The sequence below is a fragment of the Musca autumnalis genome, unplaced genomic scaffold, assembly GCF_047663935.1.
Source record: "Musca autumnalis isolate F117 unplaced genomic scaffold, ASM4766393v1 scaffold_4, whole genome shotgun sequence".
Taxonomy (NCBI): Eukaryota; Metazoa; Arthropoda; class Insecta; order Diptera; family Muscidae; genus Musca; species Musca autumnalis.
The window spans coordinates 83,459,898-83,487,216 of NW_027411977.1; the positions used below are offsets into that span (position 1 = coordinate 83,459,898).

Here is a 27,319-nt window from a genome sequence, read left to right on the forward strand (position 1 = left end):
TGCCCTTTTCCGAAATTTTGTGTAGGAGGTACCTGAAGAAGTGGACCGATATAAGTCATATTCGAACTTTTTCTAAGATTCGCAGAAATATTACGATGTGCGAAGTATGAACCAACTCGGTAACGTTTTAGCAAAAATTTTGAACTTTTGTGTGCGAGGTATCGGAAAGTGTGGACCGATATTGCCCATCTACAAACAATGCAAATGTTAGTGAGATTGTTAGCGATGACAATGCTGTCAGCCCTTAAATTTCGTTGTATCTAATTCCTAATTGCAATTTAGCAAGCAATTCGGTATACATACAGCGAAAACTCGGTGATGACGCATACTAAGGCGATCACTTAATACACCTTATGAGCACCTACCAAGTGCGAAACATGTCCAGTAGTTGTTAGTGATAATATCTCTGGCATTCTTTTTCATTGATTGTTTCAATCTCATCGTTTAGATCGTCTCGCAAGAGAAAAACTACTGAAATTCTACCATATGATCAACACCGCTGTAACAGGTTAACATAAACTAAGTTTGTATAATATATTACAAAAACCAAATTTTGGACCGAATCGACTGATCCGTTCGAGAGTTATTGTGCGCTCCAGGCACTGCAAATGCTGTCCTAGGGGTTTTTTACACCTTTCGGGCCATTTCTCAGGAAGTATGGATTTGCCCTTGAAAATGCTTGTACTGTCGTAATAGGGGCAGCAAATACGAGTGGCTGCAACAAAAATCAAAGCGATTCGAGAACTGGTCTAAATTTTCACGAAATTGCTTTAAAGGCCACATTTCTTTATTGACCAATCGATGAGAAATATTTACCAATTCATTTATGTGGCTAGAAAACGAATCCTACAAAAATTTATGTAAATAGGATAATATAGCTGTTTAGTCCGCACTATAGGGACTTGGGGGGAACAAGTGTATCAAGACTCTCCTAATAGAGCCAGTACGCCCAATACGAACGGATGGCCGTCGGTAAATCAATGTAAAGAAATTAGAAATAAAATACGATAGTTTTCGTAAAAGATTTGGCTCAACTGCCGATGTTTATTATTGGTAAACAATATTACCTTTTGTACAACGATATATACGCAAAGCTTACGATAAAGCGCGGGTGTTGCTTGCAAATCAATCTGATGTTCTTCTTGTTATTTATGTTTTGTTTACATCTGCATGGATGCTTCAAGAGGGCGGTTGTCAAGTGAATATTCGTTGAAATCTCTCATACTATTACAGGGGTGTAATAAATGGGAAATGAGGAGATTTCAACGAATACACCTATACAATTCATAGGGCCAATTTAAATCAAATTATTAATTCTCACTTAAACATTTGCCGACTCCCTTGAAACATCCATATGTTTTAACAAATACAATGTAAATCTATGTAATTAAAAAGTATATACAGTAGAGTCGCGATAATTCGTATAAGCTATCGGTCCCTTGAAGCCATTTCCTTCGCATTTTAACCTCGCTGATTCGAAATCCTCGATAATTCGTAATAAATTGCCGGTCCCTTGAATTACGAATTATCGAGGTTCTACTGTATGTACATACCCAGCAAACCAAATGTCTGATGTCCGACAAGTCTGAACAATTTCGGAAGCAAAGTCGTTCAGATTTCGTTCCGATTTCTAAACGATTTTTCGGATAGCAAATAGTTCAGATTTTGTACCGATTGCGTTCCGATTTCGGAACGAATGTCCGAAAGAAATTTCCTATCCGAATTTCCCAAAGATTTTCTTCAGATTTCGTTACGAAATCGGACCGAAATCGATCCGATGTCGCTAAGACATTTCGTTCCGAAATTATGTCAACCACTTCATACAACTTTCGTTAAGATATCGCTACTATTTCGGATCAGATATCGGACGTATCGTCCGAATTTTGTTCCGATTTCGTTACGATGTCGGTACGATTGGTTTGCTGGGTATATACGAAATTAAGCAATGGCATAGTGTAGGCGTGAGCAGTACCTTTTACATTTTTTCTTTCAAACTTTTTTTCTTTTTTCCATTATTTTTTCATGCTATGCGATGGGTCATTAGGGACGCCGCGATCCAGGGCCATTAGTGACCCCGGTATATCAAGTTCATTAAAGACCATGATGTACATATGGTCATTAGGGACCATTTAAGCGACTGGACTATTAGGGACCCAACCGTTTGTGCAGATCAATGTAGATCTGGCTAACGAAAGCGCCATTAGGGACCCCGCGACGTGAGCTAACGTTAGTTATGTTTGTTTTGGCCGCTTTACAACTATTGTTCCGTACGATTTACGAAAACGACAATTTATGTGACAGGGCCAATAATGATCCACCCAAACCATGTATTTTGAGCGAGCAGCGAAGCAGACAAAAGTAGAAGATTTATAATTATTTTCGGGTACAAGTTTGCTCCTATCAAAATATCTACGGGACGCGATTCGCCGAATTGAGGATCTGCCAAAACTATATTCGACAAATCCGACTTAAGGTCCGAAGTGACTGAAAAGGTTGGAAGATTTCTCGATATGGAACCTACTACCAACGCCCACAGTACTATTAACTCCAATGATTGTCGATTTCGTGGATTGAACCTGGAGTTTCAGATCCTTCTGAAGTCTTTCCGAAATTAAAGATGACTTCGAAGCCGGGTCGATCAGCGCCCTAGCAGGAAAAGGAGCACCCTGATGAACGATACTCAACAGCGCTGTTCCCAATACATAGAACTTTTCCTTTCTGAGTTACGTGGAAGGATTGTCGAACTACGTTATCGACCGATGTCGACGAATCGCTAGAAGTAGACGAAGAATTAATACTCTAGAACGAAAGGTGGAAGCTGAATCAGACAACTTCGAACTTCTGGGAGTCACAATTTGACTCTCACTGCTCACAATAGAGCGATCTCTGTGCAATAGAGTATGATGTCTCTGATTGCACTTTCACAAACAACGACTAGCACAATTTTTGACTTCGTGTCCCTTCCGTAGGCAATTCACACACAAACGATGATTTTTGACCAATTTAAATCTTTCGAACGGCGTTCAATTTACGAACCGCTGGCTAACATTTAATTTGTGTTGTTGCTCTGTACAAAGAACGCAACAAGAATTAGGAGTCGAACGAAGAGGTGTCGAAAAGTGTTTGGGACTGGGAGAAGAGTGAGGAGAAGAAGTACAAGATTTAGGAGACACTTTACAAGTCGAATTATACAAAGTGCCAACACTTCTCATTTCATGCAAACACAGAAGAGATCGAATTCTCTCTGTCAAGAATGCATCTAATTCAGAGCTGAGCAAAATCGAGAGAGAGGCAAATTTAAGGGAGAATTAATATTTAATTTTTCTTGATGTTTCATTACTTATTTCAACATTTTTTAAACGTTAATGTTGTCTAAAATCGTCCACAATGCAAATTATTAAAAAATATAAATAAAAAATTGCATAAAGTTTTAATTATTTATGGTTCACAAAAAAATAAGAGCACGTTTTCTCAATTTGCCTGTGTGCTAGCACACAGGCGTGCTCACCCCTAATCTAATTATTTCCAAGTTGAAAGACGAGACTTATTTGTCACACTTTACTCCCATAAAGCGTGTGCGATCTTAGGCAATTTTTGAAAACAAATGAAAACCACGATCGGATCCCAATTACCCGTAGGTATTTCATAAATTGCCATTACCGAAATACAACTATTGATCCCGCGTTGAATAGACTTAAGTCGCAAACTTTTTTCCTGATCCAATACAGGAAGTGAGTGTTTTTTAATATGAGTTTTATGAAAAAAAATAATAATTATATCTCTAATTTGTTAAAAAAAATACATTTTTTGATATTTTTCTCTGTTGCTTTCTGCATCTTCAATTGTAGGACTCTTGTAAGTGTAATTTCGACACACAAAAATTAAAATAATGCAATGGTAAACTAAAAAAAGTCAATAACATTAACATTTTGTTTTAATTAAACATTCCTAGATAAATATCAATTAAAAATAAAAGCATCTAAATGTTTTGTAAATATTAGACAATTTTTTCAAACATAAAAAGAATTTAATTACAGAGTTATTTTATTTGTGGTTCATAAAATGTTACTCATTTTAAATGGAATGGGTATGAATTTGAAAGAAAAAAAGGTACTGTTTGCTTTTATTGTACCTTTATTATTTGTTGGTACACAACAAAGACAACAACGACACCTTCCTCTTAAAAAGAGGAGTTTATTTTCAAAGCAGTGGACATTCTAACCATCCTTGGATGTTTTGGTCCCAATGCATCATAAACTTAACCTTACTTACTTGAACGGTGCGCTGTCACATCCACAATCTGTTGCAGGTAATTCCTCTTTTTTCTCTTCTTAACATCAAGGCTACTTTTAGGGTATAAAGTATGTAAAGAGTTCTTTATAATTTATTCAAAAGAGCAAAATAAAAAAATCAAAATGGGAAACTGAAAGCAACCAGAAAAAGCGAGCAAAGATTTATTTTCTTAAAAATACAATTCATAAATATGAAACGAGATGTAGGTTTGTATTTCGTTACCTTTCAACGCTAAATAGAAATATGACAGCGCACAGTGATTCAAAATCGCTTTTCCTGGTTAAAATACACATTTTTTAATCACCGATTTATAAAATTAATGCAATTCGACAGCAAACTTGTTGAAACTAAACAAGTAAAAACGGCGCACAGTGGTTCAGAAATCGGTTTTACTGGCCAAAATCCCAATTTTTTGTCGTCGTCAATTGTAAGTTTCTATACGGAATTCGATTGTTACGAAAATAACTGGTAGATTTAAGCTAATTAAGACAAATTTCTGTTAATTTAAGAATTTGAATTGCATCATACGTTTATAATAATAATAAAAATAATGATTTGGGACCTACAGTTTATCGCCGAGTCCGAACGGCGCACAGTGTCACGACCGTGAATTTTGGTACTGATACGTGAAGTACTTTTTGCTATATGAGGATTTAAATCCGACAATTTTAGTTAATTCCTATTTTTGTGTGTTTTTTTCTAAAATTAATAAATTATATTATGTGTTAATATTTAAAATTTAAAAGTAGCGGTCGCTGCAAAAATTGTTCCTAAGTTCTCTTGGGATGTAATAAACTTGTCTACACCTTTGTTTGCATGTAAATATTAATCTATGGTGTTTACATTTACCCAAACATGTACTACTAAGTTTATTAATTTTCTGAAGCAAATTTTAAATTGAGTGGAGTGGAAAAAAATTGTATAAAAGTGTATATCGATATTTTTTGCTGTATGAGTAGTAAAAAGTGAGTACTTCAAATATATAAAGGTCCCAGCTGCAGAGGTTTGCAGACGAATGTGTCACTTCTCTTTTTCAGGGACCACCTCACTGAGAGGATACCCCCTTTTTTAACAAATCGTTTTGCGGTGTTGGCTATAGCCCGAAAACGAATGAACCGATCATCATATATTTTTGTGGGGTTATTAAGTACCTAATAGTCTTGCTTTAAAACGAGAGAATTTTTAAAAATATAAATTTTTAAAAAAATTGTGAACAGCGAAAATCAAAATTCGATTTTTTACAAAAAATTTACCGTTTTTTGACCACTAATCGGTCAAACATTTTTTTAAAGGAAATTTCTCATATATAAAGACAAGAGTTTGATATATTCAATATGCTCACAAACAATATGAAGACTAAACACCACATTTCAGTCATATCGGGTGGATATTGAGGCCACAACACTCAAAACACCGAAAATGAGGAGGCACGGTTCTATGGGGGCTATAGGAAGACGAGGACCTATACCGACATATTTCTGGTGGAAGGTTATAAGTCCCCCAACGGAGACTTAATACCAATTTTCAGCCATTTCGGTGTGATAATCAGGGTAAAACCTCCAAAATACCGAAAATCGGGAGGTACCGTCCTATGGGGGCTATATGAAGGCGTGGACCTATGCAGACAAATTTCATGGTGAAGGTATAATGTCCCCTGCGAAGACTAAATACCAAATTTCAGCAATTTCGGTGTAATAATGAGGCTAAAATCTTCAAAATACCGATAATCGGGAGGTACCGTTATATGGGAGCTATATCAAAACGTCGACCTAAGCCCACAATTCTCTGTTGGAATGTTTGATACCTCTGCCGAAGACTAACCACAACATTTGAATACCTTCGGTTGGTCATTGTGTCTTAAACATTCAAAATACCGAAAATCGGGAGGTACGGTTCTATGGGGGCTATATCAAAACGTGGACCGACCAACCCAAATTTTTGTCCTGAAGATTGTAAGTCAATAATAGGTACGTGCACCAAAATTGATGCACCTACGACAACTCCTTCTATTTTTGGCCACAGTTAATATGAACTCGCGACATAGTGCGGCGTGTCCAAAGACACCACTTGTAGAGAAGTCTTACATGGCTGAAATGCTCAGGAAATGTCGCCAACATTACTGAGGGGTGTTTTGCCACCGTTGAAAATATGAGGTTGCCTAGCCGGTGAATCGAAACCACGACCTTCTGCGTGCACGGAGGGTTTATATATCATTGCACCACGGTGGCACCCAGCATTTAGATTATTTAAACAAAAGTTATTGTTGTGCGCTTTCAGTTTTCTCTGTTCATTTCTCACGGTGTGCCTTAACAAATTTAAATGGAAGGTGCTTACACCTCGGAAGTTTTTGATGATTCTGAAACTACAATGCTCATAGATGAGAAATATCAAGAAACAAAAAAATCGCCGGAGGGATTTTCAAATAAATCGCGATTTAAGTTCACATTTTTAGGGGTTCTTTAGGTTTTCACGATTTAGCTTGGAAACCGCCAGCTCTCTGTAAATGGGTCTAAAGAAAATGTTGTAGCTGTGAAAATTCTCACAAGAATGACCTTTATGATATTGTCGTAGGTTTTACCGTTTTTGAGATATAGAATTTCAAATTGAGACAATGCACTGACTGTATCGCCTCCTTATAAAACAATGCCATTATTGCAATTTCCCAAATTAAACATATATATCTTGAAAATGGTACAACCTAGAAAAAAAATAAATCATCTAATCTTGTAGAGAATTTTCACAGCTTCACTATTTTCTTTAGTCCCATTTTGATATGACTTGCGGTTTCAAAGCAAAATCTTGAAGACTTAAGATAAAAACCTAAAAATTTGAACTGAATCTCTATGAGTATATCTCAAAAATGGTAAAACCTACGAAAAAACCTAAAGGTCAGTCTTATACAACATTTTCTTCAGACTCATTTCGATACGACTTGCGGTTTCCAAGCAAAATCGTGAAAACCTAAAAAATCCATAAAATTGTGAATTTTGATCGCGATTTATTTAAAAATCCCTACGGCGATTTTTTCATTTTTTTATTTTTTTTTATCTATGAACATTGCTGTTTCAGAATCCGCAAAAACATCCCATGTGTAAGCGGTTTCCATTAAAAGTTAGTTAAGGGGTACTGTGCATATCTATGAGCATTGTAGTTTCAGAATCAGCAAAACTTCCGAGGTGTAAGCACCTTCCATTTAAATTTGTTAAGGCACACCGTGTTCTTTTGAGCATTCAGTTGTAGCTTACATTGTGGCATCATTCATTGTAATCCCTGCTCCTCTCCCTTATTTACTACCTCTGCCTCCTTAGTTGTTTACATTAATTCGTCTGTTTTTATACGAGTATGTGCGTATGTGTATTTTTCGAATTCACTTGCATGTCGAGTGATCATTGAGGAACATTCTACGTTAAGGAAACAGAACAGTCTATGTATTAGCGGGCACGTATAAATACGGGAAAGGATTTGTAAATGAATCGCGACTTAAAATCATCAGTGTAGTCTAAAGAGTGCCATCGTGGTGCAATGGTATGCACGCCCGCCTTGCACGCAAAAGGTCGGGGGTTCGATTCCCCGGCCAGGCAACATCAAACATTTTTCAACGGTGGCAAAATACCCCTCAGTAATGTTGCGACATTTCCTGAGTATTTCAGCCTTGAAAAACTTCTCCACAAGTGGTGTCTTAAGACACGCCGTTCGGACTCGGCGATAAACAGTAGGTCCCATATCATTGAGCTAAATATGAATCGGGGTGCACTCATTGATATGAGAGAAGTCTCCCTTGTCCCGTATGGGATGTTGTGGAAAAATGTTTGTTTGTTTGTTTGTTAGTTTAAAGAGTAAAGAAGTAACCAGAATAGAGAGAAGATGTGTGGTTACCAGTTACTAGAGTTAGCTGTGTGCTAGTAGAGAAATAGAGTCTTGCGTGAATAATGTCAACAAAGCATTGTAGAATCGAAATCCAAAACGAGCCATCGTTTTATTTGGTACAAATCGTATCGGGAAATAAAACAATGTCTAAACGGGATTAAGTTAAACCATAATTCCTTAATAATATTGAAAGAAATCCAACGAATTAGGTCAACATATTACAAGCGTGCTCCTAAATCAGAAATGCTCAAAATATTCCGTGCATTGGTAGTAGTCAGCATTCCCATTTTTAAACCACGGCAGTTGAAAATAAAAAGAGAAGAAGCGTGGTTTGTTTCTACTTTTTCGTATGCAGCCGAGCATCGTTGTCCTAAATACAACAATTTTCCCCAATTTCCCAAAATATGTAATTGTTGCACATTTCTGTAAAAAGAAATATATATTTCACGGAATCTATAACAGGTATAATGATATTTATACCCTCAGCCTTTAGGCTAAAGAGGGTATTTACACTTTGATATGACCAAAAATATGCCTCATCGAAATAATGGTTTTAGACCCCAAGTATGTTTGTACGATATCCGTTTCAGACAATTTTTAGTAGATCTAGCAATGTCCGTCCGTCTGTCTGTCTGTCTGTCTGTCTGTCTGTCCGTCTGTCTGGCTGGTGCACACGATAACTCTCGAACGGATCAATCGATTCGGTTCAAATGTTGGGTATCGAAATACTTTGTCCAGATTTGATTTAAGTTCGAAGATGGGTCATATAGGTCCACTTCTTCAGGTACCTCCCCCACAAATGTTCAAAAATTGTCGCAAATCTTGGGCGCACGATAACTCTCGAAGGGAGTAACCGACTTGGTCCATACTTTGCACATAGTTAAATTTCTACCAAACTTAGATGAGGTTCCAATATGGACTCCATCGGTCCAAGCCTTCGGGTACCTCCCACACAAAATTTTGGAAAAGTTCAGTTTAGGACCTGCTCTCGACTCGTTTTGATTTTTGATGTAGCCACTTGTATTCACGGCCCTCCATACGACGGTACAAGTTTCATCAGGGGCAAGTCCATACTTCCTGAGAAAATGTCCGGAAAGGTGCAAAAAGCCCCTATGACACCTTGTGTAGTGGTTGGAGCGCAAGATAACTCTCCACCGGATCTGTCGATTTGGTCCAAAATTAGGTCTGCGTAATATTTTATTAAAACATATTTTAAATTCGAAGATGGACTATATCGATCCACTCCTTCAGGTACCTCTCCCACAAACCTTCAATTTTGCGCACGATAACTCTTGAAGGGAGTGACCGACGTAATCCATACTTTGCACATCCTAATATATCTACTAGATATAGATCAGGTTCGAATATGGACTATATTTGTCTACTCCTTCTGCTACCTCTCACACAAAATTTTTGATAAGTTCACTTTAAGACCTGCTCTCGAATCACTTTGATTTTTGTTCCATTTTGTTCCTCCATTACGACGGTAAACGTTTTTTGAGGGGCAAGTCCATATTTCTTGGGAAAACAGCCCGAAAAGTGTAAAAAACCCCTATGTCACTATATGTGGAAGTCGGGCAGCACGATAACTCTCGAGCTGTTCAACCGTTTTGGTCCATCTTTAAAAATGTCCCATATCGGTCCTCCCTAAGGGTACCTCCCCCACAAAAGTTCAACATTTGTGTCTTAGTACAGTTAATTCCTAATCCACATTTTTGTCGGCAAGTTCAAATGTCCAAAAAGGACCACAAAATTCTGAAGAGTCCTTAAATACATTCGATCTGTCCGGAGGTGAAAGTTTCGCTTCACATTGGCTGAGGGTATATATCTGTCGGCAAAGCCGACTGACCCTTTTTTACTTGTTTTTTTGTAAAGTAGGTAGCATTGTGTCTTTAAGAATAGTTTTAATAAATTACCGTAGCGTTTACACAAAGTGAGTTATTTTATTTTCCCTCAGGTTTAAATTTTAGTGAAATTCCAAATATAGTGGTAGAACTGATAGGGTACAACATGAAACAACGTTTCGTTTCTTGCAAAAAGATGACTGAGAGTGTAAAAGAGAGAATGTAAATGTGTGTTTTTTATTTCCGTGTTCCCATATGAATTATAATTATAAATGAGTTTTTATATGAGTTATAAGAGTTTTATGAAAATCTAAGCGGTTGTCTTTTTTTTAATTTTTATACCCTCAGCATTTATGTTAACGAGAGTATATACACTTATATACGGGCAAAATGTGCCTCATCGAAATAATGGTTTTAGACCCCAAGAATGTTTGGACGAAACCATTTTCAGACAATTTGGAGTCGATTGGAGGATGGAGCGCACGATAACTCTCGAAAGAATGAACCGATTAGGTCCAACATTTTGCCTTCGTGATAGTTTAAGTTCGAAAATGAGCCATATCGGTGCACTCCATAAGGTAACTCCCCACAAAAGTTCAAAATTTTTCGGAAAAATTGTGCGCACGATAACTCTTGAACGGAGTAACCAATTTGGTCCATACTTTACACATCGTGAAATTTCTGCCATACATAGATATGGTTTCAATATGGACTCTATTGGTCCACTCCTTCGGGCATCTCCCACACAAAATTTCGGATATGTTCAGTTTAAAATCTGCTCTCGAATCGTTTTGTTGTAAAAACTTGTATTCGCTGGTGCCATTACAACGGTACAAGTTTTTTAGGGGCATGTCCATACGTCCTGAAAATAGGAAATAGCCACAAAATTGTAAAAAACCCCCTATGGCACCATGTATAATGGCTGCAGTGCACTATAAGTCTTGAGCTGATCAACCGATTTGGTCCAAAATTTGGCCCTCGTAACATTTTGTCCAAACTTAGTATAAGTTCGAAGATTGACAACTTCCGGTAGCTTCCCGCCAAAAATTAAAAAATGTCACTGCTACAATATTTTCTTTAGTCCCATTTTGATAGGAATTGCCGCTTCCAAGCAAAATCCGGAAAACCTCAAATAAACCTAAGAATGTGAACTTTGACCAGATTTATTTGAAAATCCCTCCAGCGAGTTTCTTCTTTTCAGATTTTTCTCATCTATGAACAGTGTTATTTCAGAATTCCCAGATGTAAGCGGTTTTCATTTAAAGTTAATTAAGGCGCACCGTAAATGACATTGTATTATAAGGAGGCGATACGGCTAATGCATTGTCCAAATTTGAACTTTTATATCTCAAAATTGGTAAAACGGAAAAAGTCAAAAGGATTTTCACTGCTACAACATTAAGTCCCATTACGATAGGACTTGAGGTTTCCAGGCAAAATCGTGAAAACTTAAAAACCCCTAAAAATGTGAACTGTGACCGCGATTTATTTGAAAATCCATCTGGCGATTTTTTTTTTTTATAGTGTTTTATTTAACTTGCGTTGGTGTCCGTTTAGTTGAAATCCGTTAACTCATTTTTAACACAGTTGCAGTTGACCAATCAAACTGAAACTTTGCACAATTTTCAGATTTAGATGACAATACATAAATATGGAATCAAAAGCAATATTGATCCATTTTTATAGTGTTTTAACGGTGTTTTATTTAAATTGCATTTTGAATCTGGTAACTCAATTTTGACACAGTTGCAGTTGGCCAATCGGACTAAAACTTTGCACGCATTTCAGATTTGGATGACAATACATGAATATGAAATCAAAACCAATATTGGTCCATTTTTTCCTATAGCCCCCATATAGCGGTACCAACCGATTTAGTTCAAATCTAGTAACTCATTTTTAATGCAGTTGCAGTTGACCAATCGAACTGAAACTTTGCACACTTTTCAGATTTGGATGACAATACTCGTGCATGAATATGGGTCCATTTTTTCCTACAGCCCCCATATAGCAGTACCATCCGATTTCAGGTATTTTGAGGATTTTATCTTCATTTTTGCCCGAATTAGCTGTCATTTGGCATTTGGGATTTCCAATGATACAGACATTTCCCCACCAAAAATTGTAAACATAGGTCCAGGTTTTGGTATGGCCCCCTTATAGCGGTACCACCCGATTTCAAGTATTATGAGGATTTTATCTTCATTTTTAGGGCGAATTGGCTGTAACTTGGCAATGGGACCCCCCATTGGTACAGAAACTTCTCCACCAAAAATTGTTGACATAGGTCTAAGTTTTGGTATAGCCCCCATATAGTGGTACCACCCGATTTCAGGTGTTTATAGGATTTTATCTTCATTTTTATGCTGAATTGGCTGTAACTTGGCATTTGGAGTCCCCAATGGTACAGAAACTTCTCCACCAAAAATTGTGGACATTGGTCCAGGTTTTGGTATAGCCCCCATATAGCTGTACGGCCTGATTTCAAGTGTTTTAAGGATTTTATCTTTATTTTTAACCCTAATAGGCTGTAATTTGGCATTTGGGGCTCCCAATGGTACTGAAACTTGCCCACAAAAAATTGTGGAAATAGGTCCAGGTTTTGGTATAGCCCCCATATAGCGGTACCACCCGATTTCAAGTGTTTTAAGGATTTTATCTCAATTTTTAGGCCGAATTGGCTGTAGCTTGGCATTTGGAGTCCCCAATGGTACAGAAACTTCTCCACCAAAAATTGTTGACATAGGTCTAGGTTTTGGTATAGCCCCCATATAGTGGTACCACCCGATTTCAGGTGTTTTTAGGATTTTATCTTCATTTTTATGCTGAATTGGCTGTAACTTGGCATTTGGAGTCCCCAATGGTACAGAAACTTCTCCACCAAAAATTGTGGACATTGGTCCAGGTTTTGGTATAGCCTTTATATAACGGTACTACGCGATTCCAGGCATTTTAAAGTTTTTATCTAAATTTTCGGCCTAAATTGACTATAATTTTGTTCTCAGTGGTCAAAAAATGTATTTACCAAAACATTAAAAATAAAATAGGCCTGACTATTGTGAAAAACAAAATAGAAGTCGTCATCCCAAATAAGCAACGCCAACCCTGCTAATTGTGGGACCGGGCACCGTCGAAATGTTGTCTATTGCTGTAGTATGCAATACCAACACATGAGTTATGTGTTTTTCGCTAAGATTCAAAGAACGCATAGCGGTGGGAAAGATTTGGTTTTGTTTGCAAGTGAAGTTGCTCGAGTTTAGGTAGTGCCAAAGAAATTCTCGATCAGAGTGTTTCTTTGCACACGTATCTTTTTGAGCGGGCAATTGACACTTGGGTATAAAAAGTTTCTTGTTGAAAAAACATGAAACGAGGGAACTGATGAAGATCTGTGGCGAAATCTGAAACTATGGTCTTCCCTGCCTTACCCCATTTTTTTCCACTAATAAATTAAAGTTGTTTTAATAAAATATTAAAACAACGACTATGGGATTAAGCCTGACAATTTTGAAAAAAACAAAATAGAAGTCGTCATCCCAAATAACAAGTAAGAAAGTATCAGTCAGCTGAGCCGACAGAGATATAACCTCAGCCACGTACCCGAAGAAAAAAACATTTTGCAGGATGGAAAAGGCCGCAAAAAACTACATCTTGCAACAAAATTCAGATTGAACCAAGACTAGTGCATTTTTTCCAAACTTTGGGTAGGGCGTACCCGTAGGAGTGATCTGATATAGTAGATATTCGGACCTAAAACAAATCTGTAGGAAATACTTTTTTTTCTTTATTAGTCTATGGGCCATTATTAAATGTGTTCTTTTACTATCTGATGGATTTGAAAATGCAAAATAAACTAATATGGAGGCATGAAAAATATAATTTTCACATTGAAAGTTAATGACAAGAAGCTCCTCCTTGAAATTCCATCATTACTTTTAACTTTATGTTAACCGAAACGCTATAAATCTGTTCGGTAAATCCAAACTATAACAAAAGAGGACTTATAATAATGGGGGTATGGATATTTTCCTTACAGACTATATAATTAAAAATATTGTACTTAATTTTCTGAATTTAAATATATAAATCGATTTCTCTCTCTCTCTCTTAAAGGGTTATTTTACACATTAGCCAGTTTAGGTGGTGCCGGTAGGCTTTTCTGGACCTTTGTGGGTCATAATCTCAGGAAGTATAGGCTTGCCCTGCATCACAAATTAATATGATCAGAGAGGAGTTGTTAAACAATACTTTTTCCATATTTTGTGTGGGAGGTACCCAAATTAGTAGACCGATATAGTCCATATTAGAACCCGATCTATGCCTGAAAGTAATATTACCAATAGCAAAGTTTGGCTCAATTCGGTTACTCCCTCATAGAGTTATCATGCCCACAATGTGGGCGAAAAATTTTTAACCTTTGGGGGGGGGGTTGTTTACCGGAAGGAGTGGACCGATATGGTCTATCTTCGAACTTAAACTAAGTTTGGACAAAATATTGAAAGACCCACTTAGCATGTTTTCAAGTTCTTTACATTTTTACATTTTACGTCCTTTAACTTAAATTCTGTCAAATTTTGGTAATGATCGGTCAATCCGAACAGAAGTTATAAACAAATATTTACTTAGCATTGTAAAGAAGGTCAAAGGAAACTGTAAATTTTGAGAGCTTCTCCTGCAAAACTCACTTTTCAGACTTAGCATACTATTATTTCGAGGTGTCGATATGTTGATCCGTTCGAGAGTTATCTTGCGCTCCAACTACGACACATGGTATTATATGGGTTGTTTGCAGTTTTCGTGCTGATTTCTGAGGAAGTATGGACTTGCTCCTGAAAAAAATTATATCGTAAGTAATTGAATACAAGTTGCTGCAACAAAACTCAAAGCGATTCGAGAGCTGGCCTTAAACTGCACTTTAGCAAAATTTTGTGTGGGAGGTACCCGAAAGAGTAGACCAATAGGGTCCATATTGGAACCTCACGATGTGCAAAGTATAGACTAAGTCGGTTACTCCCTTCAAGAGTTATCGTGCGGACAATTTTTCCGAACATTCTTGAACTTTTGTGGGGGAGGTACCTGAAGGAGTGGACCGATATGGCCCATCTTCGAACTTTAATCAAATCTGGAGAAAATATTTCGATACCCAAAATTTTAACCGAATCGATTGATCCGTTCGAGAGTCATCGTGCGCACCAGCCAGCATGCAGAGAGACGGACGGACATTGCTAGATCGACTCAAAATTGTCTGAAACGGATATCGTACAAACATACTTTGGGGTCTAAAACCATTATTTCGATGAGGCACATTTTTGGTCGTATCTTTAGCCTAAAGGCTGAGGGTATAAAAAACGCCAAACCTCCTAAAAAAAATAATTTAAAAAATTATATTTAAGTGTTTTATTTAGAAATTCACTTAAAACTAGAAAATAATTTGTCGCTTAGCCTCAATAAATATATTCTTTCTCATGATGGAATCTCTCAAATAAAACGCTTGCATTTAAATTATAAATGATTGCAAAATTAAACGGCAAGCGTTTTATTTGAGAGATACCATCATGAGAAAGAATATATTTATTGAGGCTAAGCGACAAATTATTTTCTAGTTTTAAGTTCATTTCTAAATAAAACACTGAAAATTAATTTTTATACCCTATACCACAATGTGGAAAAGGGTATTATAAGTTTGTTTTGGTAAAAATTCATGTAACACCGCGAAATATTCGTCGGAGACCCCCAATGTGGTATACCAATCTTCATATCTCGACGAGATAAAGCGATTTTGAGATGTGTGTCCGTCTGTCCATTATAAATTGTAAACACGCTCCAGGCCGCAATTGTGGACCGATCGTCACGAAATTTTGTATGGAGGTCGGGTTCAGATCAGAATAGATCCCTATTCTTATTGGTGATGATCGTGAAATATTTAGCGGGTGAAATGGACCAAAAACATAATATTTATCCAATTTTCTAGCGGCTCTGTAGGTCTCAACAATAGTCCGATCAACGCGTAATTTTAAATAAGGTAAGAGTATATCACAAAGGAGAAGCTTGCAATTTGAGATGACGATCGGATAATATTGAAAGGGTTAAATGGACCAAAACGTTTGTGTGAATATTGTGAACATTTTAAATATGCAGCTTATATCTTAATTCCTGGAAGTGACATTCCGGACAAGTGAGATACACTTGAAAGTGGAACGCTTGACCTTTCAATTGATCCCAATTATGTTGGTGTGCATGATCAGATAACAGAGTTACAGCCTAATATATTCCGTTATTTGTTGTAGTGTAATAATAAACTCGCTAGAAGTCGCAATTATACATCAATAGTCACGAAATTTTGCACCGGGTAAGGTGCCATACGAAAAAGATGCGTACAATTTTGAATGATGATCTGATGTTCCTTAGCGGGGAAATGGACCATTACTTTTGTTTGAAACATATAAAAATTTTATTTTTGGTCGATATTTTAATTCCTTGAGGACATATATATTTCGCAAAGTAGCCTAAATATGGGAAAAAACTACTGACCTTTCCTCTGATGTAAATTACAATAAAGTGTTTGCTAGATAACGGTCCTACTGCCTAATATATAATGGGTTCTGTGTAGAGAACCACATTTTTATCCTATGCAACATATTGTCTCTCCAAAAGTTTATGTAACACCACGAAATATTCGTCCTAGAACCCTTATTTATTCATATCTCGAGGAGATAAAGCGATTTAGCGATGTGTGTCCGTCCATTAACAATTGTAAACAAGCTTAAGGCCGCAATTATGGACCGATTGTAACGAATTTTTAAGGAGGTTGGGTTCGGGCCAGAATAGAAATGATTAGTTTTTGGTGATGATCGTGAAATGTTCAGGGGATGAAATAGACCAAAAACAAACAACCAATTTTGTAGCGGCTCTGTAAGTCAACATAATAACCCGCAAAATTTTAAACAAAGTTTGAGTTTATGATGAAGAAGAAGCGTACAAACCAAAGTTTGTGTGAACTAAATTTCCTTTCCTGCTACAAAAATGTCTTTGTCATGCTAGATAACTTTTTGGTTTTGGTCATAAGTATTATACATTACATCTCTGATATTTGATAATTAAATTTTCACAATCATTGAAAAGAAGTTCCGTGGAGAGCATTTGTCCAGGGATAGTGGTATAGGGTATCCCATGGTCGGCTTCGTCCGACTATAGACTTTTCTTACTTGTTTTTAATTATTTTTTATTTAAAACTTGAGGCTTTCAAAGTTCTCCAACAAAATCGCCAACATAGTTCCATATTCCGGTTTTCGGTATTTTGAAGAATTTAAAAAAAAATTTTAACCGAACTAGCTGTAATATGGCATTTGAGGTTCTCTGAGGTCCCTAAATGCCTCCACCAAAAATTTTTATATCCCCCATATAAAGGTACCAACAAATTGAAGACATTTTATTTACAATTTTTACATAATTTAGGCATTTGGGGTATCCGTGGTCGAACAATGTTTGCACCTAACTAATTATTACATTCTAGTTCAGAAGGGTATACAAATTTCGTACCATGTCATCAGAATCCATGACGATGCCCTTAACAGAAAAGCTTGAGTCTTTTGCATATGAACATAAAGAACGAAAACATATACTCCATTGAGTAAAAAAGCGACCAAGACGTATATTGTATTTGGACGCAACGAATGGATCATTGGCGTTGGAATTGTATTCATAGAGCAGTATATGGGATCATTTAAGTAAATAATTGAAATGCCAATAAAAACCTTTGCTTAAGTTGTAACTCATATATCCATACTCAAATAATTCCAACATGTAGGTTATTTAGTGTTAATGCAAAAATTTTACATTGAAGTCACACTTAAATTTCTTTTCTATAAAAATAAATACCCATTTCAATAATACTCCCACTTGACTGTAAATTATAAATGGCAAATACAAACATAAACAAAAACGATTGGGCTTGAATATTTGATAAAAAAAATAAAAAAAAGCTGGTAAATGCGCATCGCTCCCACGTGTGATTTTATTATCTCGTCAGACTTTTAACATTTGCTATCGACGGACCAATAAATAAATATCCCTGTGTGTGTACGTTTTTGGTTAGCGGCGTAAAGTATTGCAATCTATAAATGGCAAACAGACATGTGCGGATATTTCGGGGAATTGAGTCACGTACAATTTTATTTTGTAAATTTAATAGCAATTTAAAGTCAATACAATGGTTTAAGTGTTGATCCATAAAGCTCACATACATACACACGTACATTCATACTTATTTCAATGTTATTTGTTTGCTTACTTGTGGCAATTAGATTTTAGGTAGAAGAGAGTAGTCTTTCGGGATCATTTGCAGAAATGTAACAGCGTGTTACTTACCTACCTACTTACATACACTTAAGGAACCTTACAATTATAAAACAATTAAGCCAATGTTTTTGTCAGTAGGGCCACCAACGTGATATTGTACATCACTACCAGACGTTAACATTCCACAGCATGAAATCCCGCTTTGAAATAATGAACAGGAAATTGCAAATATGTGGCAATCTTGGGGATTTCGCTGCAGGTACTCGCAAAGTTTACTATAATGTTAGCTTACTTATGTAGAAAATAATTAATTTTATGAAATCAATAGCTTCCTTCCATAATCTTACATTTCCGTGGACACACTAATTGTAGATATGTACAATGTTCATGTATGTATGTACTTGTGTGTTCAAAATTCGTTGTAGCGACTTATTGGATTACGCAAGGAAACTGAAGATTGCCAAGAAAGGTTCTGATTGATTTTTACAAATCCTTTCATTTCAAATAATTACATAGCTCCCCGTGGTACAACTTTACATTGTTACAGATGGCTCTTATTTACTTTCAATTAACTTGACTAAATGTGGAAACTCTCAATGAAAGTCTATATTTTTTGAAGAACCTCCTCTTCTGATGGTATATGCTGTGGAAATTTCTGGATAATCTGTTCAGCTAAAAAATAGCATTTTCTGTTTTATGTATATATTCTTTGTAATAACGAAAGCATTTAGGTAATATGCGTGTGTTTGGCGTTTGGTTTCAGCTATTTGTTACTCGTGGATACTGCTTCAGTGCATCGTGTTAATTCCCTATTATATACGAAATTACTTAGCTAATCAGCCACGTTGGTTTTAACATGGCGAAGCCCAGGACTTGTCTTATTCCCTCATTCATCTCAAATGGACACTGATCTCCCCGTGGTGTCACATGGGAAGCTGCCTTTAACACCCGTTAAAGGTAGTGAGCTAACATGTGCCGAGCGTTGACCTAGCTAGCTAGTAACACATCCCTCCAAAAAGCAAAATACTATGTAACAAAAAGCAAAAAAAAAAAACAAGTAAAAAGTCGTAAGTTCGGCCGGCCCTAACTTTTTATACCCTCCACCATAAAATAGTCATAATGTCATAGACATAAAATGGAATAATTAGTTTCCTTTCACAATTTTAGGTAGAAACATTTTGTGACCATGAATAACCCAAATGTCTATACTATCTAATCTAACCAAAAAAAAAATTGTTCAGTCAGGTGAAAAGTACCACCTACGGGACTATATCAAAGTGTCGACCTATCTTTACAATTTTTGGTGGAAAAGTTTTTTAACTGCAGGAAACCTCAAAAGTCAGATTAGAGGTAGTTACGTCAAAGAATGTATCTAAGACCCTCTAAACACCAAAAATCCGGAGGTACGGTTATACGGGAACTATACCAAAACATTGGCCTATGTTGACGATTATAAGTGAATAAGTTTCGTGACCACAGATAACCTCAAATAACAAAATACAGCTATTTCGGTTAAAAACTGTAGCTGAATTTCTCAAAATACCGAAAATCGGGAGGTAACGTTATAGGGGGGCTATACCAAAGCATGGACCTACATTGACGACATTTGGTGGATAAGTGGCCACTGAGAACCTCTAATGTCTATTCACACGTAGTTCGGTTAAAAATTGTAGCTAAAATCCTAAAAATATCGAAAATAGGGAGGTACCATTTTATGGGGGCTATACCGAAACATGGACCTATGTTGACGACGTTTGGTGGAGAAGTTTTATGATCACTAATAACCTCAAATATAACATTACAGCTAGTTCGATTAAAAATTGTAGCTAAAATTCTCAAAATATCGACTTGCAACTTGCATTTGCTGCCTCAATTTCGATGGTACAAGTTTTTTCAGGGGCCAGTCCATACTTCTTGAGAAAACAGCCCGAACGGTGTAAAGACCCCCTATGGGACAATATGTAGTGGCTGGAGATCCACTTCCATAATGGTCTATGTCGATCCATTCCTTTAAGTATCTCCCCCGCAAAACTTTTGATCTTTCATCCTAATCAACATTTTTGTCGGTTCATACGCCCAAAATGTTTAAAACCCCCTTAATACATACGTTTTATTGCAAAACAAATAAATATACACAGGCTGAGGTATATCTCTGTCGGCAAAGCCGACTGATACTTTTTTACTTGTTATATTATTGCAAAAGCATTAGATGATTTTTACCAAATTGACCAAAGAACAAATAAGAAAGCACCAGTCAGCTATGCTGACGGAAATATACCCTCATCTTCTGACCAAAAAAAGCAAGCAAACACCATAATTATAACGTATATAAATCGCACCTGTTCAACAAAACTAAAACTCATCACTTAGTGTTATGTGCAACAAAATGGAGGTGAAAGTCTGGGGCACGGAAAATTCCTCTTGTGTAAGAAAGGCGTTGGTGAGTATATTAAGAACCCCGAAGGATAGATCCGCCGTGAGTCGACCTTCCGCGTTATGGCGTGATGAAGTTTTTGCTAGAGACCCTATAAGCCATCAGGAATTAATGTTATATCTTTGTTCACTGTTGATATAGCTTATTTTTGAGATTAAATGTCTGGAGTCAAATCGAATGAGGATTATTTTCGTAGAAAACGTTGACTTTCTAACTCGTTTCATTCAATGTCCTTTTCGTCCTTCATTTTAAGAGCCGCTATAAAAGTACTAAAAGATGACGTTTTTCAGCTTCGAAATGTTCTGTAAAAATGTCGCTCAAAAATTTTTAATTACGGCTCTCATTGACAACTAATCGATTTTGTCGCGTTTTCATAGTCAGAAGTTGAAGTGCTCTACGAAAATAATCCTCATTCGATTTGACTGAAGACATATCATCTCAAAAATAAGCTAAAACAACAGCAAAAACTTCATCACGGCATAACGTGGAAGTTCGAATCACGGCGGATCTGTCCTTCGGGGTTCTTAACATACTCACCAAGGACTTTCATTTCCAAAAGGAATTATCTCTGCCCCAAAATGTGTGTTCACAGTGTAATCAAACTTCTGCTGAAAAAATCTAAACGGCCCGAGAGGAGCTCTTGAACCTGACTTTCTCGAATATACTCGATATAGTCCATATTCGAACCCGATCTATAACTAGAAGGAATAATGTGATTTGCTAATTTGGGACCAACTCGGTTGCTGCATTTGAGAACTACCATTTTTTGCCGAACTTAAGCTTGGGCAACCAGGCAGACGGATAGGGCTAATTCAACTTTAAATTATCTGAAACGAATTGCTTGCTTTTTACCAAAGCTGGTACACAAATTTCAGACCCCGAACAGCATTGTAATTTGAATCAGTTTAAAAACTGTGAGTTTCTCTATCATGATTTAAAAACTTTTCTATAATGATTGCGACATTTTCTAGCATAAGGTAAATATAGTTATTTGCAAAAAAAAATCATAACGATAAAGGAATCCAGTTATATATTCGGCAGTAGTTCGATTATTTAACCGCTATATTGATATAATTTGCATCATGGGAGAGTTCAAGGGTTAGTTTTCAAGTTTCGCGTTCCTAATTTGTCGGAATATGGTCCATAATTGTGGCCTGTAATTTGATTACAATTTTTCCACATTGTGCTGGATTTTCTTAATTTTCAGTTTTACACGGGCATAACTTCTACATTTCACCACGGATTACTATTATTTTTTTATTTCGTCGAACGGGTCGAATGTTATCTCTCGAACATTAAAAACACTGTGCAACAAAATGGATCTCGAGGTTTGGGGGGTGGAAAATTCCTTTTTGGAGTGAAAGCCCTTGATAAGTATATACAGAACCCAAAGCGCAGATCCACCGTGAGTCGGACTTTTGAGTTATGGCGTGATGAATTTTTCACTGGAGAAATTAGCGCTATATCTTTTTTCGCTGTTGTTTTAGCTTATTTTTGATATGGCATGTCTTCAGTCAAAACTAATGAGGATCTTTTTAGTAGAACATTTCGACCTTCTAACTCCCTTCCTTCTATGTCCTTTTCGTCCTTTATATCTGTCTGGTGCGCACGATAACTCTCGAACCGATCAACCGATTCGGTCAAAAATTTGGCTTTCGTAATATTTTGTCCAAACTTAGTTTAAGTTCCTTCCCCCACAAAAGTTCGGAAAATTTGTGCGCACGATAATTCTTGGAGTAAGTAACCGATTTGGTCCATTCTTTGCACATCGTGAAATTTCTACCAGACTTAGATGAGGTTCCAACGTGTACTCAATCGGTCCATTCCTTCGGGTATCTCCCACAAAAAATTTCGGAAAAGTTCAGTTTAGGACCTGCACTCGAATCGCTTTGATTTTTGTTGTAGCAACTTGTATTCACGGCCCCCATAAAACGGTATAAGTTTTATCACGGGCAAGTACATACTTCCTGAGAAAACAGTCTGAAAGGTACAAAAAACCGTGTGTTGGGGTTGGAGCGCAAGATAACTCTCGAACGGATCTGCAGATTCGGTCCAAATTTTGGCCTTCGTAATATTTTGTCCAAGCTTAGTTTAAGTTCGAAATTAAGCCATATCGGTCCACTCCTTCGGGTACCTCCCCCACAAAAGCTCAAAAATTTTCGGAAAAATTGTGCGCACGATAATTCTTGAAGGGAATGACCGATTTCGTCTATACTTTACACACCCCAATATATCTACCAGATATAGATCAGGTTCGAATATGTGCACACCTTCGGTTACCTCCCACACCTTCGGTTACCTCCCACACAAAATTTTGAATAAATTCACTTTAAGACCTGCTCTCAAATCACTTTGATATTTGTTGAAGCAACTTGCATTCGCTGCCTCTATTACGGCAGTAAATTTTTTTTCAGGGGCAAGTCCATACTTCATAAGAAAACAACCCGAAAGATGTAAAAAAACCCCTATGGCACCATATGTATTGGCTGGAGAGCTCGAACCGAATACTGCGTTCGTCCACACTTTAGAATATTAGATGAAATTCGAATGTGGTTCTTATAGGTCCCCTCCTTCCGGTACCTCCCCACAAAAGTTCGAAAATATTCGCTAAAATGGTACGCGCGATTTCTCATAGACGTATCAACCGATTTGGTCCAAACTTTGGATCTCTAAATATTGTCGAAACTTAGTTTATGTTCAAATTTGGGCCATATCTGTCCAATCCTTGCGGTACCACCCACACAAATGTTCAACAGTTTTGTGTGGTTGGAGGATTCTGTGGACAGTTTTACCGAAGGTTTTCCTAGTGGCCCTGTTTACAGCGATGTTATGTTTTCGTAGGGTAGTGTGATAAAAAAAGCCCTATCTATCGATATCCCCGCAAACTTTTGAGCTTTAATCCTATTCATACTTTTGTCGGTTCATACGCCCAAAATTTAGAAAACCCCCTACCCAGTCAGCTACAACGCATCAGTAACGTATCGACTTTTAAAATTAAACTTGAACATTACTATCGGAATAATGAAGCGGTCATATAATACAAACTTTTTCCCCTTTTCTCCATTCTCATTATTTTCATCCCCTATCATATATCATATTTTCTTCATTTTAAAACATATCTTTGAATTGAGTATCTACGTATTTGTGTAACTCTTTAATGTTTTTATTACACCCTTTATAATGTATTAGCTTAAGAAGGATTTTTTCTACCTCAATACATCTGTACTGTAACTTATAAGATATTATTCTTGTTGTGCAGACATAAACAACCAATAAATAAATAAAAATAAATACATACGATTTTTTTGGAAAAAAGTATGTCAATCCACACAGGCTGAGGGTATATCTCTGTCGGCAAAGCCGACTGATACTTTTTTACTTATTAATGGAACGTTTCCTGATCACTTATATTTAAAACATCAAAATACCTAAAATCGTGCGGCACCGTTATATGGGGCTATACCAAAACGTGGATCAATATTGTCCACCTTCGAATTTAACGTGCCCGCAAACAAAAGACACATCATTCAAAATGTCAGCTTCCAATCTCTATTTTTATGGACGGTATCGAAGTAATAAAATAAATTAGCACCTATGATCTTTCCTGGGTTTTAGCAATTTTGAGATATAAAAGTTCAATTTGGAACATTACAATGGGTCTATCCCTCATTGGCTATATTTTTTGTCAAATGATATCTTGCAAAGATGGCAAAGTTCAAATTGTAAAGGTTTGTTATATGGAGTCTTTTCCATGGACGACCAAATAGCAAGGAATTTGGAGTGTATGGAACGACAAATTTAGGATAGAGGCATAGTCAAACAAGTCCCACATAATACACCTGATGGGTGTAGTGATTTGTGATGACAATTTCTCTGACATTATTTACAAAACCCTTAAGCTTATCTCGAAAAAGAAAACCAAAAGGATCCAAACGAATTTTCATCCATTTGTTTTTTATTTTAAGCGTGTATTACTATCTCAGACCCTAAACACTTGACATTTACCATTGCCATGTGGGAACGCATTTTAGAAATACCAAAGTCGTGACTCGACGATCGACTCGGATCTTTACTCTGAAATTCTCTCTACAGGCCCACTGAACATTTTTGTTAACTCTCAGCATTCAGCTATGCAATCCCAAAGGGCAATTTTTAACACTTTATGTCAATTACTGATTTAGTCCTTAGATGCCTTTTAAAAACCATTATCAGAAATGGGTTTAATAAATATTGAACTAATAAATTTAATGGTTTTGTTAATTTTTACCATTTCTTAACTTTATATTTAGACTAATATAGTTGAACATCTGGTTTAGAAAACAAAATATAATTTTTATGATTTAACACCGCAAGGAAACTAAAGATAATGTTATTAACTGTCATTAAGTCCGGTTGCTGGTTATATTCAATTATCTCCTATTAGTTTCATTGCTTCCTTCTTTTTCCTTTTCGCAACAAAAGACATTTAAATGGGGACGTTGGGTGGTGGTAGTTATGATGGGAAGACAAGCGAAAATCTCATGTTCATTAGTACTGCACAAGTCAATGGAAAGCAGAAAGGCTAAACATTTTGCTGTTTCCAAAAATTTACGTAAAGTCAATTAAGTTTTCAACCAACGTCAACATAATTTGGTTTTTGGTAGGTTGTACACTGTGTTTAGGGTTGTCTCAACTTAAAAAAAAAATGTAATTAACAAAGATAATCAATATTTTGCCATTAGTAAATTAGACAATTTTAAGAAACCACTCGGTGACATATTTCATATTTTTCCCCGCAAGAAACTCTGTCATTTTGTGGTTTACATTGTGTACATAGTTTGTCAGTTAATTTGGAAACAAAATTATGTATAAAAGGATAAAATATTGTAAATTAAATACGAACATGAAATAATCGGCAGACCGGTTTATATATAAATTAAACATAAATCTTTCAAAACGTGGCAAAGCATGAAAATCGTCTACCCCATAGAAAGTCTACATTTGTGAGCGTTAATTAACATAAATACATACATAGCTGTTACCGAAGTCATTTAGTATAATGAAAAAAATAGATTTTAGCTTCAGAATAATACAAAATATTGACTTAAAACAAATATTTTTGGAAAGACAAACAATGTGCGCCTGAACCAACTTTAAATGGAAGGTTTTTACACCTGGGAAGTTTTTTTCAGATTCTGAAACTGCAATGTTCATAGATGAGAAAAATCAAAAAACAAAACAAAAAAAAAAAAAAACAATCGACGGAGCGCTTATTAAAAAAATCGTTGTCAACGTTCACATTTGTGGGGTATTTTTATGTTTTCACGATTTTGCTTGGAAAACGCAAGCCCTATCGAAATAGAACTAAAGAAAGTGTTGTAGCAGTGAAAATTCTCTATAAGATTGAACTTTATGACATTTTCGTAGGTTTTACCGTGTTAGAGATATAGAAGATCAAATTGGGTTAATGCAGTGACCATATCGCCACCTTATAAAGGGTGATACATTTAGAGGTTCCTACTTTTTTTTAAAGAAAACAAATAAAAACACAAAAAAATCAAATTGAGTGGGGAATGTTCATCATCATTTGAAAGAACATTCGATGACATTTGTTTTTGGAGATTATGTCTAACAAATATTGGCCGAGGCTACGTTTCAAACGGTCCATCCGTTGAGTCCAATTTTCAATGACTCGTTCAAGCTTTTCGACTGGTAACTGGCGAATGGCACTTTTGATGTTTTCCCCCATGACCGGAATCGAAGCGGCTTTATCCGCATACAATTATGACTTTACATGTTCTTACAGGAGAAAGTCAAACGGAGTGATATGAGAAGATCTTGGTGGTCAATTGACTGGTCCAAAACGTGCTCACCGCAGTGTTCTTTCAATAAATCCATTGATTGATGCGATGTGTGGGAAGTGGCGCTGTTTTGTTGAAACAAAATGTTGCCGAAATTATGAGCTTCAATTTCAGACATTAAATAGTTGGCAAAACCGGTCGCCATTGACGATGAAGTCCTAACCGGCAGCATTTTGAAGAAATAGAAGTGGCAGCTCCTGAACCTATTTAAGTTGCTCTTCTTCCCGAAGGTGGCAATATTGCTTCGTTACATACCAGCACAAAGAGAAAAAATATTTTTCGCTTTTGTTGGATATCTATTTTTGTTCCAATATTTTTGTTCTAACAACTCATTTGTTTTGTTCAAGCATTGCAATTGCAAATCCAACAAGTAAGAACGAAGGCAATTTCGGTCGGGCCGAAATTGTTATACCCTCCACCACGAGTTGTATTGAAGTAAAATGGAACAATTAGTTTCCTTTCGTTTATGAAGAAGACTAAATACCAAATTTCAGCAATTTGAAAATACCAAAATTCGGGAGGTACTGTTCTATGGGAGCTATATCAAAACTTCGATCTACACTGACACATTTCTGGCGGAAAGTGTTTAGACTTAAAAAAGAATAAATACCAAATTTCCATATTTCGATAAGATAATGTGGCTAAAACCTCAAAATACATAAAATCAAGAGGTACGCTTCTATGGGGGATATAGGAAGACGTGGACCTATACAGTTATTTCTCTTCTGGAAAATTGTATAACCCCA

The 27,319-nt window shown here is 36.4% G+C and overlaps 1 protein-coding gene across 1 annotated transcript in view; it reads left to right on the top strand.

The window, feature by feature from the left end:
• The window catches only part of LOC141400782 (G-protein coupled receptor dmsr-1-like), a 208,894-nt gene that overhangs the window by 16,487 nt on the left and 165,088 nt on the right, over positions 1 to 27,319 (top strand). The gene's annotated exons all lie outside the window — the stretch shown is intronic.